Raw genomic sequence first — 17764 nt, 5'->3', positions numbered from 1 at the left:
CTGTGTTGGTACCAATAATTGGGGACAGTCCAATACCGAGGGAAAGCGCTGTACTCCAAAATGATTTGATGACTATAGGATCCAATGTCACTGGCCCAGAATGCCATAATATAGTTCCTGGGGAGGTGGGAAATGTACTGATGCAAAGAACTTTGGAAGCCTGCCAATTAATAAAACTGGTTTCCTGGAATATAGCAGGGGTATCGAAAAATTTAAGGGACCCGGAGTGGGCAAGCTTCATTGACACCTTTGATTTTTGTATGTTGCAAGAAACTTGGTCAATAGAAATTATACATAGGCTAGGATACAAATCTTATGGCATTAGTGCGATTCCCTCCAAGAGTGGTAGGCCCTCGGGAGGGCTGTTGATCTGGGTAAAAGTTAACCTAAGAGTGGATATAGAAGTAATGGATACCAACTCCCCTGACATATTGATTCTGAAAATCACTGCTTGCAAAGGGAAAAAACTCTATTTAGTGAATGTCTATAATAGACCAACATCCCACACAAGAGAATCCCCTTTATTAATCCATTTAGATCTTCTATTGGGTAAACTGGACACTAGAGAGAATTATGTCATCATGGCAGGTGATTTCAACTGTAATTTTGAGCCCATCATGGGGTTTAGTGACATCTTCTTAGAAGAAGATGAGGCTAATGGGATCCCTGCACTAGATAATATTAAATCAGTTAAATGTTCGCCCCTGGCCCTCCAAATGATGACACTGTGTGCAGAATATAGCATTAGGGCATGCAATGGACGGCTACCATCAGACATTGTGAAGAAACCTACCTTTTATAGAGGGAAATACAAAAGTAACATAGATTACATTACTGCCTCGGTGTCATCATGGAAATTTCTTCTTGACATGCAGGTAATTGAAAGATTAGAAAGTGATCATTTCCCCCTAGTTCTTCAGATTGAGGACTCCCTATTTGGAGATATAGTTTCTATCCCGATTGGAGAAGCAACCAATGGTGACCACAATGAGATTCTTATTAGCAATAATAGACGTTCTCTTAAATGGCCACTATTACTGGGCAATGGGGAAATTATATCAGAAATTTATAAGCTCTTTGCTAGCATCTTTGGAGCATATTTAAACGATACCCTAAAGGAGGATAATGGTAGTTATTTTATGAAGCTCCATCAAAATTTTTTTGATGCTTTGAAGCTCCTAGTCACCAAGATGCCGAGGAAAGGGCAGCAGAAGACTCATAATTTGCCCCATAGTAAACCTTGGTACAATAAAGATTGTAGGGAGTCTAAGAGGGCGCTTCTAAATGCGATTAAATCAAAGGCACAACCAGATGTCATGTTAGCCAGGAATAATTACAAACTGATCCAAAAAACATGCAAAATGGCATGGGAGGAAGCAAAATGGGCAGACCTGCTGCACGCAGCAAAAATACGTGATAACATAGCCTTTTGGAGGTTGATAGCGAATGGGAATCATCAAGGCAGAGTGGTCAAGGACGTCTATCTAGACTAACAGACTTGGGTAAACCATTTTTCTAACCTCTATAAGGAATACGAGGAACCCACCACAGATAGAACCCCAAGCCATGACACCGTGAGGGACACCTTGGATTTTACTCTAGGAGAAACAGAATTAGCAATAACACAGATCAAGTCCGGTAAAGCTCCTGGGTTAGATAAGATTCCGGGAGACTTGTGTAAACACGAATTAAAAATATGGGCTCCTTATATTAACCATCTGTGTAACGAGCTATCCCGGAACCTGGACTTCCCAGAGAGCTGGAAGGGGGCGGAAATCGTTTTAATTTACAAGAAAGGCAATAGGATGGACCCTTCAAACTATCGTCCAATAAGTCTAATGGACATTTTACAAAAAATCTATACAAAACATATCCTATTTCGTGTAAATGATTGGCTGGACGAAAAGGCAATTCTGTCTAGATACCAAGCGGGATTTAGACCTAAAGTTAGTACAATTGACCAAATCTTTCGCTTTTGTTGCCTCTATTGGAAATATATCAAGATTAAAAAGGCCCAACTTCATGTCGCGTTTGTCGACTTAAGGGCGGCGTTTGATTTAGTCCCACGCAACTTATTGTGGGAAACATTGAGTTTAGTAGGGATGCCACCCACTCTGATAGCCCAAATCAAAGAGCTCCATAGAGGTAATTTTGCGAGAGTACGTTGGGGCCCAAAAGGTGAACTAACTCCCAAAATCCCCATTGAACGTGGAGTGCGCCAGGGGTGTGTACTGGCCCCCACATTGTTTTCGCTATTTGTGAATGACATTCCTCTATATTTGGAGGGATGCAAAAATGACTCTCCCAAGCTGAATGGCGAAAAAGTTACTTCCCTATTGTTTGCGGACGATACCATTCTAATTTCCCAGACAAAAAAAGGTCTCCAAGCTCTGTTAAACTCTTTTAACGATTATTGTAATAAGAAAGGTCTGGAGATTAACGGGAAAAAGACAAAGTGTATGGTCCTAAACCCAACTAAAACTGACAAGGGCTGTCCAACCTTAAATGGATTAAGACTGGAATCTGTCCCGCATTTTGGTTATCTGGGGGTAACACTGGACTCCAATTTCACATGGAAAGCCCAATTGGAAAAATGTAAGATGATGTTTACCCAGAATACAAAACCTATTCTTAGAGAGCAAGGCCAAAGTACCAGTAAGGCCGTGTCCCCTGCAGTTGAACTTTTTAAATTTAAGGTTCAACCGGCAGTGTTATACGGTTCAGAAATCTGGGGCCCATGGTCTAAAGATGCTTTTAGGGTCTTGGACAATAATTTCTTGAGAAGTTTGGTCAGAGTCCCTAGAAGTACTCCTCTGGTCCCACTTCAGCTTGATTTAAATTTCCGTAGAACGGACCATCATATTATTCTACGTCCTTTATTATTATGGATCAGGCTGTGGCGTGTACCCGAGCTGCAAGTATATAGAGATGGGCTCATAGAAATCATGGAGCTTGACAGCTTCAAGGTGATACCCTGGTTTAAACATGTTAAATTTTGGCTTACCTTACTAGGGTTGAAGCATTACTGGGAACACCCAGATTCACTTCCACCTAATTCAAAAACTATGGTAAAGGAGTGCTTTTGGTCGTACATTAAGGATATGACCAAAAACGCATCATCTAGTGGGTCACTTGTAACAAGGTTTTTTACCTTCAAAGACGATCCATTTTTCGAGACCTTTTTGGATGAAATAGAACCACCCTTAGCAAAGACCTTATTTTTGAAATTTAGATATGGCAATCTCCAAATCGGTTCAACATTGGCTCGTTGGTCTGGTGGCGCAAACTCGACAAATCACGGAGAAGATGAGTTATGTACCATGTGTGGAAGTAACCAAAAAGAAAATGAGTCACATGTCCTCTTTCTCTGCCCAGCATATGCTCAGGCTAGAAAAAGATGGATCAAACCTATATGCTTAATATTAGGTGTAAGATCATGTTCCCATGCTCTAAGGATTTTTTTGTCTAACACTAGCCAACCTATTGTATTTAGTGTCAGCAAATTCTTGCATAGCATCTTTTTCCTAAGAAGAAAAATGGGATACAAATTGTAAATGTCAAAATTGTTGCTTATTAATAAGAGAAGGATAATTGATGAAATTTTATTCCTGTCGCCCATAATTGTTCTTAACAAATTGTATAGCTACTATGAATGTTTTAACTCTTTGGATTTTACTTAAGAATCGACATGAAAATCGAACGAACTTATATAGCAAGTTGTGTATTTCAAAAGAAATGTTTTATTGTACCTATGTAACTGTTCTTTTATGGTATTCATGCCGAAATAAAGATTTAAATGACAAATGAATAAAACTTTAAAAACACTATATAAATGTGTATTTTTCTTTAGTATTTCAATCTCATCTGCTTCTACGGTTTTACAGAAGAAGTTGTGTTTTCAGCATTATTCTTAAACTAACACTGCATAATTGATGATATGAAAAAGTAGAACGATATAATTTTTTCCTATTCGAGTGGCTTAGGAACTTCTTTTATTTCCGAGCTTCTGTATATTGCTCTATTAATTTGTCTAGTGTTCAACTTCCTCTACATGTTGTTTGGTTCACATAGTATAAGGATTGTGTTGTTTTCATTTGATAATTCATGTTGCTTCATCTTTTGTTTTAAAATATTTGTACATTCATGAATGTACCATACATTGCATCATGCTTGTTTTCATGTCTACCCACAGATTATCATGCAAGTTCGTCCTCTTTTCCACCAGCACAGAGGCTGTCCAAGTCCAAAAGGTTGTCTAGTTTTTTCGCTAGACTGTTTTCTATCAAAACATCATCCTGCACTCCAGTCAAGCACGGACATGGTTAAGACATTTTATATGTATTGTGGGTATTAACAAATATATGTCAAACAAAATAAACACCTATATCAAATCAGGTCCTTACTTTATTTTCTTCCAATGAAAATACATTTATTAGAGAGTAATCACTGCGTTTTTCAGACCTGATTGTTTTTCTTAATTTAGTGTTGCATTCAAGTAGCTTTATGTTTTTGAGATGGTAATACCACACCCCGATTAGAGAAACTATTAGAATGAGACTCTTAGCTCTAAATTCTTCAGGTCTGGTTTAAAAATAATTCTACTGATTGAAATGACTAATTTGTAGTTCTGATGCACTCAGAAACATAATTATTTACAAAGTTAGATGTAGGGTTCTGATCCTCGGATGGGAAGCACTACTGACCACTAAGGAGTTTGCGGTATTGATGTACAGCCCAGGAAGAGGCCAAACCCTCACTTGCTCATCTTTTTCTGAACGCCTCCATCATTCCCTACTCCCTTTCTAAAGAAGAGTGGTGCACTTTGCATAGAATATATCAATATTTCAAATCTTAATGCGCCAGTTGCTGGCATGACCCTGTATCTCAGTCCCACTATTCAACAAACCCATTTACTTTTTCAGACTGCTTCCATTTGTGTCATGATATCACAAGAAAGGGTACCTTGCCATCTGTAGGAGAGCTGTGATACCAAGCTGCTCTCCCTTTGTATCTACAGATAGTATTCAGACAAATGGGAACGAAAACATCTACCAGTCACTCAGAGAGGTTAGGAGTATGCCACAATTTACAGATCTAGAATAGAGAACGGTTGTTTGCAGCAAGGTGGTGACTTCCCCCGAGTTGGTAGAAGACCAATCCCTGTTCTGGTGTATGCAGATGATGCAGTATTGCTGGCCAGGGCCACAAACAGGCTGCAACAATTATTGGACTCTTTTAATTTAAAATGTAGTCCTATCAACTAACTTGTCCAAATCGTATGTTATGAGATGTGGCTCAAAAATCGCTAAATTGAGGGTTACTACATTACTGGCACTAGAGTGAGTAAAGTTTCCTCTTTTAATTATCTCAGGTTTCCATTTAACAACTTGTTAGCATTGATCAATACAATTATGGTTAGAAATCAACAGTTTATTACAGCAACTGAAACAGTTTGTTAAATATATTGTATTTGATATATCTTGAAAGGGACTTCTCGCTTTTCATTTTATTGGTTTAGCATTGCATTTTCTTTACCAATGCTTGTTTTATGATGTTCTTCTCATATCAGGTTCTCGAGGCTTGCTTACTCATTCTCATCTCCTCTCCTAGGCTTTGAAGGCTGGAACGACCTTTGCCCATGCATCTGAAGAACTCTTTTCATGGCAGCATTCCTGCCTACATTTCTCCTATATTATCAATATTTACTTAACTTACCCTGACTGCACACTAAATTTTCCCTAGATCCGATGCCCCGGGACTACTTTATGCTTTGTAAAAACAAATGTTACAATGCATTTACCAATGTTTTTTTCTGTATGTATTATTATACAAGGCTTGGAACGCATCGAGCTCCAAGCCTCATTTTCAGCCCTGAGCCCCACCCTGCGCAAAAGCTTGAAAAGTCATTAACTCTAGTTGTTGTATAAAGCCCAAAACACTGCTGCATGCAAAGGATCCCCCAGCAGCAGTGTGCCGCGGATGTCAACACGTTGCGAAACCTCTGTGCCTTTTTTTAGGTCGAGCATTCGAGGCCTCTTGTAACCTCTCATATTTGGATTAAAGTCATCCCCCTACTTTTAATTTGTTTATTTCATTGTCCTTTAAAAATCCTTGCACACAATTAGTCAGTCCTGCCTCTTTGTCCCTTCCTTTTCTCTTTGTTCCCTCCCACACAACAGGCACTAACTACTATATCATTACACTTTTCTTGTTTATTTGTGGTTTGCGGACTATATTTCCCCTTGTTTCCTGCTTGTGTTTCAGTAGTATAATGTTCGGCTTCAGCGCCCGTAGCTGCTTCAATATATAGCATTTTGCTATGGCTACATGTAAATCGGGTAGAAAAGGGGTGTGTGTTCTCATCGTGCATCACTGTTATGATAAGGGACTGCCATCAAGGATTCTCGTGCCTACCCCTGATGTTCTCTGTAAGTCATTACACAAGCCAGGACTTTAGCACGTATCAGGCAGCAGCACTAAACCAGCATTACCTCCCGTCCCTCCCTCGCCTTCCTTCAGCACAATTGAGGCCCCGCCTCCCACCCAGACCCACCCCCGGCATAAAAACTCTGCCCGCCCCCACCTCCACCTGTTTTTTTCTGTCTCCCTAGTGAGACTTACCTTTTCAGCTCCTCTCTGTGGCGGTGCCGGGGAGTCTTCGGTCTGGTTCTCTGCTACGGCGGTGCCCTCTGCAGCGTTCTCCTGGCTGTGCCTCCTCTCCTCGTCTCCCTCGTGGTATGGGGGCGGAGCGGTGGCTCAGAACTCCGCAGCAGTGTCGGGCGGTCCTCCTGTGGCTGGGGCTCCGTTTCCGGGGCGGGCTGTGTGGCTGCCTCCTCTTGGTATGCTGTCTTCCCGTAGGCCAGGTAGGACGGGTTTCTGCCCGTTTTCAGTTGTTTTTTCCCCTTCCAATGCTTGGGCGTTTCTCTTGATGTGATGCCTGCCTTGGTGCTGTACTTCAGCGGGTATTCTTTTTGCCTTTGTTGGCGCTGCATTTTTCTGGAAGAAGGGTTTGTGTCCTGCCTGTGCTTCTGATTCTTTGGTGGTGGCCTTGACTGTCTGCCACTGGGTCGCTTGGGGTTGGTGGGTGCATGCTGTTGTCCTCTTCCTCTGCGGCTGGGACTCCGGTCCCCCTTTGGGTGCCCTGGTCGCCTGGGCTCCGTGGGTGGTGTTCTGCCTCTCATGTCTGGTTGGTGCTATACTGGATTGGGGCTGCTCTGTCCTGTGTTCTGGAGTATGGAGGTTCTGTTGGTGCCTTCTATCCCCTCTTCATCCATCGGATCCTGTGGGCGGCTGATTCCCGTCTGGGTGCTTGGTTGCTGTGGATCCTTCTCCCGCCACTGGCGCTGTCTGTGGCTCCAGGGTGGGGGGCGTACAGGACGTGGGTCGCTGGGCTCCTGTGCTGGTCGGCAGGGTTTCCTCTTTCCTGCTGGGCTGGGACTGAGGGTTTCTTTCCTTGGTGTTCCCGGCCCTCCTGGTTGGCCTTGCCCTTTGGTGCCCGGGGTGGGGGCTGGTGCGGTGTGAGTGGTGTGCGCTGCTCGTACTGCTTGTATGTGCTCGGTGCTTGTGGCTTTGTCCACTGTGGTACTGGCCTGCTGACTGTTGCTTGTTGGTTGCCTGTAGGGCCTGCTGGGTGCGGTCTCTCCTCAGCCCTCCATGTTCCTTCGGCATTGTGTTGGATCCTCTGTTGTTTCAGGCTTCTCTACACGCTCAGTTTGCGTCAGGGGATTTCTCTTCGGTGTGGCGCGTCCCTCTCTTCCTCCGGTGGCTTTGCTTCTTGGTGGGAGTCGCCCCTTTCCTCCCGTTTGGCTGTTGGTACCTGTCCTGGTCGCGCTGCTTGGTGGGTCTATTGTTCTTCTTGGATGCTGCACTGGCGCTGGGGGCGGCCTGTCCTCTGCTTCTTCTGTGTCCTCCTTGGTGCAGGGTTTCCTGGCGTTGTGGGCGATTGTTTGTGGTGACTGGGTGTCGCCACGTTGGGCCCTCTGCTTACCTTGCCGTGATTGGGGCGTCCTGCCTTTCTCGCGTGCCTTGCCCTGGGTCCTCTCCATCGTCCCCGCTATGGGTGTCTCCTTCCATCATTTGGAGGGGCGCGGTTTTGGCCGTTTTGTTCGCCCTGGCTTGCTGCCTCCTTGTTTGTGTAGCAGGCCCTGTTGGGTCCCTGTCGCTGCTGTCAGGTCGGTTCACTCACTGTGGGTGTTCGTCTTTGGCATTTCCTCCTCAGTGGCTGCGGGCCGTTTCTGTTGTTCCTGGGGTCCTGGGTTCTGTGGGTCGGCTTGGTGCGGGTTCCTCCTGGTCGGGGGTTCGGCTGCCTCTGGTGCCTGTCTCCGGTTCCTGCTGGGTGGCTCTGCTAGACTGGGTGTCCTGTTTGCTTGCTGTGTGATCCATCTGCTGGGTTCCTGTCGGAGGGACTCGGGTCTGGGACCCGCTCCTTTCCGTTGCTGGGGCTGGGGTGTCCGGATGCTTTATACCGATCTGGTTCTCCTGGGGTTGTGCTCCTGTTTTCGGTCCATTCCCTTCCACGTGTTGGTCCTTCGGGTCGTCTTTCCGCAGGCCCTGCCTGGCGGTTTGTGGCATGCCCTGGGTTTTGAGGGTGCCTCTCTCCGCATCCCTGTTGCTGCTTCTTGCTACGTTTCCTGCGGTTCTCTGTGGAGTGCACCCGTGTTTCGTGTGATGTCCTTCCCTTTCAGCCTCAGGCCTTTACCCTGGGTCTTCCCGCTTGTATGGGTGCTCTCGTGCCTCTCCTTCCTGTGGCAGGGGTTTTCCTTCCTCCGTCTCTGGTCGACCTCTTGAGGATGGTTCTTCCGGTGATCGGGTTTTTGGTGTCCCGGGGTTTGTCTTCTCTGATCCCGTCGGTGCTAGTTTTCTGGATTTTCTCGGCCCCGGTCCCGTGTCTGGCGGGCACCTCGTCTCTCGACCTTCGTGGGTTCGGGCCTTGTGGTCCCGGGGGCTCCTCGGCAGTCCTGTGGCTGCCGGTGCTGGGGCACCTGGCTTCTGTGGTGTTTCTGGTTCCTTGGGCTCGTTTCCTTATCCGTCTGACTCCTGTTGGGTGAGTCTCTGGGGTCTGTTGTCCCTACTGCCCTTGTCGGTCCGTCCCCGGGAGTGCTCTCCTGGTGGCTCGGCCGCTGTTGCCTTCTGGCTGGGTGTTCGCTGGCTCCTCCGGCTCCGCTTGTGGTGGCTTCGGTCACCTGCCTGTTCCTGACTTGGCTGGGTTCGGTTTGGGTTCCAGTACTGGTTCCTGCTGGTCTCCAGGGGAGCCTCTTGCTGATGGATTTGTGGCATTTGGGCTTGCCCTGGTGCCCTTTCGGGGCTCTCTGTGGGGTCTGTGGGTGTTGGCTCCGTCTGTCGTCCGGTGGCTTGGTCCTATGCCGCGGTCGGGTTGGTCTAGGTTCTGGTCCTTGTTCCTTGGTTGCCTGCGTTCTGTGTCTGTGGACTCTGATCTGGGTGCTGGGGCTGTCTGCTCTCTGCCTTCGGCGGGTGGCCTGGGTGCTGGCTGTTCTGTTGTGCTGGGTCCCTCCTTCATCCTGGGGTTTCTCACTCCTTCCCTGTGTCCGGCCTGTTGGTGGGTCATTGGGGCCTCCCTGTGGTGGTCCTGTTGCGGCGCCAGGGTTGGCCTGGGTGGCCCGGTTCTGGTCTCTGGGCCTCGGGCCCGGGTCTTGGGGTGGTCGGCGGCTGGCCCTCTCCTAGGCCTCTGGGTTTTTCTGTGTGCCTCCTCCTTTCCCCCTCGCTGCTTTTCTGCTGCTCTGGGCATTTCTGGTGCGGGCCCTGTGGGTCTGTTCTCGAGGGTTGTTGGTTGCTCCCTGTTGGCCCTGGGCTCCTTGTTTTCCTCTCCTGTCCGGGTTGTGTTGCGCTCGGTGTGGGTTCCTTTCAGTGGTTCCGTGCCCTTTGATGTTACGTGCCCTTCCCCTGGGTTCTGTGCGGGGCTTGCCCCTGCTGCCTGGTGGTTGTGCGGCTGGCCTTGGTGGGGTTGGGGGTTCTCGGCCGGCTGGCGGTGACTTGCGGGCTTCCCGTCGGTCCTCCTCTCGGCTGTCCTTTGCTTGGTGTTTGCTGGCCTTTTCGGCCTGGGGTTCTGCTCTGGGTGTTGTTCCCATGGTGCTGGCCTCCTTTTGGTGTAGCAGCTCGCTCCTTCTGGGGCTCTTCTGGGATTGTCGGTGGCTCCTCTGCGGGTGCAGGGGGCGGCTTTCCTGCTTTTTGGTGCTCCTGGCTTCCTTGCGTGTTGCCTGGGGTCTGTTGCCTGGTGTTCTTTTCCGGGTCTGGGTTTGATTCTCCGCCCTGTCGGGGTCTTTGCTGCTGGTGTTGGATGTCCTATCCGGTCCACCCTTTGGGCTCCTTGGGGTCTTGGGTTGCGGCTCTCGGCTTTTGGGCCTTGTTTTTTGGTTGCTGTCGCCCCTGCGGGGCGCTTGGGGGTGTTGTGGGCCCTGTCTTGTGCGTTCCCTTCTGTCTGGTCGGTGTGGTTCTGCTGGTTTTGGGGTCCGGATCCATCCCTTGTCCCTCCGGTGGCTCGGCGTTTTCGCTCTGTCATGGGGTGGTTTTGCCAGTGTTCTGTCCTGCTCCTTCCTTGGCTGTGGAGTCTCGTTTGCTCAGTTTGGCTGTCCGGCCTCTTTTGCTGTGGTGCCTGCTGGTTGTGGTGCCCTTCCGGGTGGTGGACTCTGTTTGTTCGCTTTGGTCCGACTCAGGTGTTTGCCTTCCCCCGCTCCGTGGGGTTGTTGGTTTTGGTTCACCGTCTTGGTGGCTTTTCCTCTGGTGGGGGTTCGGGCTTCGGAGTCTTGTCCTCTTTGCGAGGCAGGGGATGTTGATCTGCTCTGTTTGGGGCACTGTGTTTGGTGTTCTTTGTCACTCAGATGTCCGTCTCTGTTTTCTTCTGCTTGCTATGTCCTCAATTGTGCTGAAGGAAGGCGAGGGAAGGCGAGGGAGGGACGGGAGGTAATGCATCCAACGATAATGGCATTACTCCTAGTCCTACTCCCTCGCCTTCCTTCAAGGACCCTCCCTCCCTCCCGGTGCGGTTCAACTGAGTGCTGGCTCAGCTTGTTTGTGTACAGATGGAGGTGGGGCGGGCAGAGTTTTTATGCTGGGGGTGGGTCTGGGTGGGAGGCGGGGCCTCAATTGTGCTGAAGGAAGGCGAGGGAGTAGGACTAGGAGTAATGCCATTATCGTTAGAAATGGATGCATATTTTCTTCACCGGCCCCCCAGCTGCTACTATCCCTAAACTTTTGCTTGTCCAGGTACACTCACATGCTTCACCTAGCAGCGCCATTACTAAGCAGTAATCACGGCACTTTACTATATATGAGCAATGGATCAGTAACCAGGCAGAAGAACTAATGGCAAATAACTTTTTCGTTTTGCTAATATTTATTGGCTTATTGGTGATTGTGTTTAATTTCTGGTTTTACTTTGCTGTTTTTCCAGTGTGTAATTGAGTACACGGGTATACTACGTGGATGTTTTGCTTTACAATAAATCAAGCGTGAGTTCTTCTGTCAGCACTCTACTTGATTTTGTTAGGTCTCAGTAACCGAGGCAGTCATGTACATCTCCAGACTCGTGGTCCTCTAAGGGTATTTCACCGAGTTAGAGTGAACAAAATAGGTGCTGCCATCATGTAAGTAATGCACCTCTCGTTTACTTCAGCAACTTCCGTTTGTTTTGTGCAGATCTCTTTAAATATTTTACAGGTACTCAGGAGAGCTCCAATTGCTAAGTTGCTATTATTGTAAAATGAACTCCTTCTTTTAATTCAATTGAAAAATAGCTGCATCCATTCTGAAAGAGAAGCAGAAATCATAACGAGCGTGCCAACAACTTGGAGCGTAGAGCACCTTTTATATTATAAAATGCATTCTTTTATACATATATGTGACTCCCCCCCCCCCAGATGCCGGTTTTTGGGGCCCTGAGGAAGACTTTTGATCTTTATTTTTGTCCCCACCCTTATCTGAGTTCTTAGAGTCTGGTTTCTTTTGGTCACCACCATTGTCTGAGTTTTCTGCTTCCCCCTGATTCTGACCCACTTATCTGCCTTCTTTCCCAATTCTTGGGGAAAACTCATATCAGAGTCCACCAAGTACTGACGCAACAACTGGTTTTGGCAAATATAAAGGATTTGCTCCCTCATAATCATGTTGTACAATCCCTTAAAATCATTCACCTTGCTACCACGTAACCAGCCTTCCAGAGCCCTAATGGCACAATCAACGAAGTCTAGCCAGTCCTGAGTCTGTGCCTTTTGGGTGTCTCTGAACTTACTCCTGCACTGTTAAATGCTTAAGCCAAACCCGTCAATAAGAGTACTCTTCAGGACTGAATAACTATCAGCATCTTCTTCTCTAACAGTGACAAGCTTATCTCTACCTCTGTCCGCAAAGGAGAGCCACAAGATAGCTGCCCACTGCTCTTGATTGACCTTCTGTACTTTACAGACCCTCTCTAAAGCAGCTATCCATTTCTGAATGGCATCCCCTACATGGAAGGGAGGAACAATCCTACTCAGGTTCCTAAGATCAAAGGTGTGGAGAAGTGTGGCTCAATGGTTAGAGTGGCAGACCCTGATGCAGAGGTCTAGCCCGGGACTAGGGTTCAATTCCCCGCCTCGGCGGGTCTTGGGCTCAAAATTCCACGGACCTGATAATTCTCGCCTCGGTGCCTATTCCAATCATGGAGTCCCACTCTGCAACTCTGGGCAATAGCTTGCTTAATCTCCTCAATGGCCCCCAAAATGCTACGGATGTCTGGCCTCCACCTTGGGGGTGCCCAGGAGTGGACACCTCACAGGGAAAGCCAGGATGGGTTCCACAGCAGTATTTGTACAAGCGCCTTGAGACCCTTGTGGGTGAGTAGTGCGCTATACAAGTATCAATTTACAATTACAATTTACAACCCTAGGGACACTATAGCTGCCACCATGGGACTCTAGTCCCCAATTTCTTTCTAGTCTTCTGGAGTTCTCGGGACTCTTTATCCAGGGCCAATTGCTGTTGCCTTAGCCTAAGCTTAGCTTTCTCATGCTATAGTAATTGGCACTCCCTATCATAAGAATTGTGCCTCTTGCTAGAAACAGTGGTCCCTTTAGAATGATCTGACTCAGCAGAGGGAGACCTAGTTCTCCTTGGTAAACTCTGTACTCTCCCTGGAGGAATAAAGAGATGGTCCTCTTGGTCCTCTTCCTCTTCTTCCTCAGGGGGTTCTGAGTTGTTCAGGGGTGAATCATTTTGATCCTCCTGTCCAGGGTTTGACCCTAGCTCATAGAAGGTGTCCCTTCCTCACCTATCCTCGTTCCCTGTACCACCCACTCTATCCTGCTCATCTGACCCTGGAGTTTTCCTAATGTCATCTAGCAGGAATGCATCTATGAGACATTGCCTGTTGGCATTTCTCCCTGTATTCAGCTTCCTAGATACACACATGGCTTTTAATTCAGTGAATGCAAAGCTATCATATTTAGTAGGCAGAATACCAACAGTGGCATTCCCAGTAGAAGACATACTAAGTGAGGTGTGGTGTAGGCACCTACCTAACCTAGTGGGAACTAAACTCTCTTAGGTTGGAGAAAGGGTGTGCTAGACCCTTGACTTTGTGATGTATTCCTATAGGTTCTGTATCGATCCCCCTATTCCTGACCCTATTCTGGTTAACAAATTAACTAGCAGCCATCCCATGATGCAGAAACCGTTATCTGATTACGCCAGACCACGGCACAGGAGCGCGTTATCTGATTAGGTCATAACGCTTGCCATCTAATTAGGCAAGCAATATTCCTCCAGCCCCTGATAAGGCATACGGAGTTCTCAAAACAAATCAAACCTATGACAACCTGGGAAAAACCCTGCGGCCATTGTTTTGATTTCACCGAGAACTTCAGTAAAAGAATGTGCTAACGACCAGCTCGTATGACATCCTTATTGACGTATCTATGTCCATCCTTACGTCAATCTCGGCACCTTACAGGTATAAATATTACCGATATTGCCTTAAGCAAACACACGCGGTGGTGACGAGATCGGAGCAGCGAGACTTGCCGAAGCTCAGCAGAGAGCGAAGCCCACTGACGCTGCCCCACCTTCCTGACGCGCTGAGAACGAGACGCTGCCTTTCTCCTGCCGAGAAATCCAGCTCCGGCGCTTCCGAGCAGCCCTTGCAGGCAGCCTGGAATATCGAGACCAAAGATGAGAGATACCATCCCTCAATCATCCTAGATTCAAGGTACGGAACTGAATAACCCCTTGCAGAGAATTCTTGAATCAGTCACTTGGCAAAACAAACTTAACTTAAACTACTACTTTCTATCCCCGCCCACGTATTAGGCTTAGGTCAGGTACACTGGGGTAGGCGTAGTTAGAAGCACCAGTTGAGTACGATTAGTCAAATGTTTATATGTATGTATCTATTTTATCCATTTTAAACCACCATATGGCTTAGAAACCATATAAATGTTTTTACAGTATTATTTTATACTTCTGCTTTTATTGTATGCACTTTACTTAACCATAAGTATTGCAATAATATCGATTCATTTCTCTTGTACGAGAAAAGAGACTGATCAATAAATAACATCTTTTATTGAACACGCCCGTCTCTTCCTTTTCTCTACAATCTGGTGAAACTAAGAATGCACGTACTGACTGAGTAAAATAAGTTGTCTTTTGTTTTCACACGACTCTAGAGATACACTCTTGATTAGGGGAGAGCAAAGTTGTCATGTTCTATGGTTGTCAGAAACTAAATCCCTTCTTGTCTATCCAGGGAGGTTCAACTCCTCCTTGCCTATTCGAGAAAGTTTCTAGTGAACTCTGAGCTAGCTGGCAAACCCAAAACTTTAAGTCTAATATCGACAGTAGAAGACCTAGTTAACGTCTGGTCTAGGTCTATACTATTGGAGGTATTATTCCAATGCGCAGAGCCTATTGGGATACTAGGAACTACACTACATGGCGCCCAACGTGTTTGGATAGGCGATAAAACTAACGCAAGACTTTAGAGTAACTCAGTCGTGCTTTTTCACTCAGACCCCTTTTTCCCATAATACTCCAAAGACGTCTGGAGTGGGTGAGAGGTAAAATCCGCCAAACCTCGCAGGAGGGAACTCCTATGTATGGTTCTTGGTTCAATCAACGTTGAAGGATACACTGTTCCAAAATATTGTGCATCTCATCTTTGTTTCCACAAGAAACCTGATCTGCAAACAAACAGAATAACCATCCTGACAGTAAAATGCCAGAAAGTGATGATGAAAGAGAGATAGCTAGAGTAGCAGCTGAAGTGATAGAAGCTGATAATACTATGCAAGAAGCAGACCCGGATATAATACTCATCCCGGTCAACATAAGAAGATCTATAACGTTAAAACTTATAGACAATGGACTGACACCAAGAGGTGGTACAGTCATATTCGTAATTGAGGCACACGAATATCGGCAGACAGAGGTATTCTATTCATGGATAAACTTTCCAGCAGCAAATGCTGTAACAAAGGAGTTCCACTGTTATAAAATAGAGGAACCTCCGGATACCTACACTCCTTTCGAGGAAGTGGAAGTACCACTTAAATTCCAAGAGCACCTGCTCTTGTTTAATGGCGCCCTAAAACATAATAATCACATCACCAGGCTCGGTCCACTAGGTAGACCAGGAGCAACGTGGCCGGTCCTAGCCGGATACACACCACATCCAGACATCAAAAGAATGTCTGCAGCAGATGTTTTAGTACAACTAAAACAATTAATTAAAATATATAGACAACTAGTCCAATATGTAATGCGGACTTCAACCATCCAACCTGTAGTTAAAATCCCACAGCTGACCCCTCATCAGGGGAACACAAATAAAATTACACCACAGAACATACAGTCCTGCCTAGGTAAAGTACCAGCTAAACGGGAACAAATACCATTCTGGTTAGCACAAAAAATCACCCAAATAGAGGCGGTGTTTCCAGACACCACCCCTGTGGATAAACACAGGATTCTGACTATCTGTCTTCCAATGGGAATCGCACCACACGTGGAGGACTGTGACACTTGGGGTACAGTCTTTGCTTCCATTTACACAAAAACACATGGAGTTCCATCCATGTCAGTAATACCAGATGTGCTAAAACAAATTCAAGACGAATACAGTCCAGAACTCGCTTTAACTCTTGGTATGAAATTACTAAAAGACTTCAAGCAGGTCTCGGCAATATTACTAGCCAACATAAAAGGAGAAGCCGCGAATGTGGCGATCCGCCAGAGGTTAAAAGAGACAGATATAGCAGACCAACCAGCTGAAATTGCCAGAATTATAGAAAAATCCTATGAAGAACTAGGTAGAGATAGTTTGGGTGGAATACCAGTAAAGCCCCAACTAATTGAAAGTCCTGAAAAAATATTTATTAAAAATAATCTAAACAGTCAAAAGAAGAACTGGGATGGAAACAAACAATCCAATCCAAAAGAAAAGAGATTCCAGTCCAGAGGAAGGTCTCCTCGGCGGAGAGAAAGATCTCCGGACCAAGGACCCAAGTCTCCCCAAAGGGAGCCCTCTGTGAAAAAATACAACCTTAGAAATAGGGATAACATAAAGAAACCTGATAGATATCAAGACTTTGATACACGTCCCTCTCAATCTTTTCAGACTTCCTCGCAGAAATCGGAAAGAAGAGGACGATCGGAACCCAGGGAAGGGCACGTCAAGTCCAAAGACAAGGAACCTGCTCATCCAAATAAAAAATTACAGTTTCCAAAAAAGAAGGTAGCCAGTATTAAAGTATTCAACAATGCCGAGAATACTGAGGACACAGCTGAAAAACGGAGAGTGGGCTCAGACAATGCTAGACAGCGCAGCAGAAGTGAGCATAGCACGCAAAGTCCTTATGAATCATCTGGAGACAGTGGACACGAATGAATACATTCAGGTGGAAAGTGCAGACACCAGAGTTAGCAAACCTCACAAAATATATGAAATAACTTTACGTATAGAAGGGGATAAGACTAGAAAAATAAGGGGCCTTTTTTGGGATAATCTCTCCAAGGGCTATGACATCCTTCTAGCTGAAAAAGATTGGCCACCAGAGTTCGTCAGGGAGTGCCCACATGGCGAAGAAATAATTATGCCTGCCTTCTCAAATCATATTCCAATTCATAAAAAATATACACTTGCAAGAAAGTGGGCAGTAGCTCAAGCTCCTGCTTTATATAAAAATCATGTAGGATGGGATGAGGACTCTCCTCCTCACAAAATCCAGTTAAAATCACAACCTACTGCACAAAGGCAGTATCCAATCAAGCAAGAAGCTAAAAAACAGGTAAAAGAAATTCTAGATCAACTAGAATACCAGGGGGTGATTGAAACTTGCACCTCACAAATGAACAACCCTTTGTTTCCTGTCTCCAAATCAGACAATTCATATCGTCTAGTTTTGGATTACAGACATCTTAACTCGTGTTGCAAAACTTTTGCAGTACAAAACTCGCATAGTGCTGCACTAATGAATAACATAGTGCGCAAAAAATATAAAACAACATTAGACATCTCTAATGGATTCTTTTGTCAAAATATAGCACCAGAGAGCAGATACTTATCAGCGTTCTCAATAAATGGCGCTCAAAAAGAATTCTGTCGGTTACCCCAGGGGTACAAGAACAGCCCAGGATTATTCTCAGCGAGAGTAACAGAGTTACTACAAACATATGATGACGAAGCATTATCGTATGTCGACGACATATACCTAACAGACGATGACTTGGATACTCACTTGAAGAGAGTGAACACCATAATACTTGGGTTCGCAGC

At 46.1% G+C, this 17764-nt stretch overlaps 1 protein-coding gene across 1 annotated transcript in view; it reads left to right on the top strand.

Moving 5' to 3' along the window:
- The window catches only part of LOC144828981 (fibrous sheath-interacting protein 2-like), an 889334-nt gene extending 884940 nt beyond the window's left edge, over positions 1 to 4394 (top strand). Inside the window, exon 5 of the mRNA XM_078687658.1 lies at positions 4193 to 4394. The gene's annotated coding sequence lies outside the window, so the exon portion shown is untranslated. The remainder of the gene's footprint in view (positions 1 to 4192) is intronic.
- Positions 4395 to 17764: the final 13370 nt, after the last annotated feature.

The sequence above is a fragment of the Lissotriton helveticus genome, chromosome 4_1, assembly GCF_964261635.1.
Source record: "Lissotriton helveticus chromosome 4_1, aLisHel1.1, whole genome shotgun sequence".
Taxonomy (NCBI): Eukaryota; Metazoa; Chordata; class Amphibia; order Caudata; family Salamandridae; genus Lissotriton; species Lissotriton helveticus.
The sequence above is the reverse complement of the archived record's forward strand: the minus strand, read 5'-3'. Positions and strand labels throughout refer to the sequence as shown.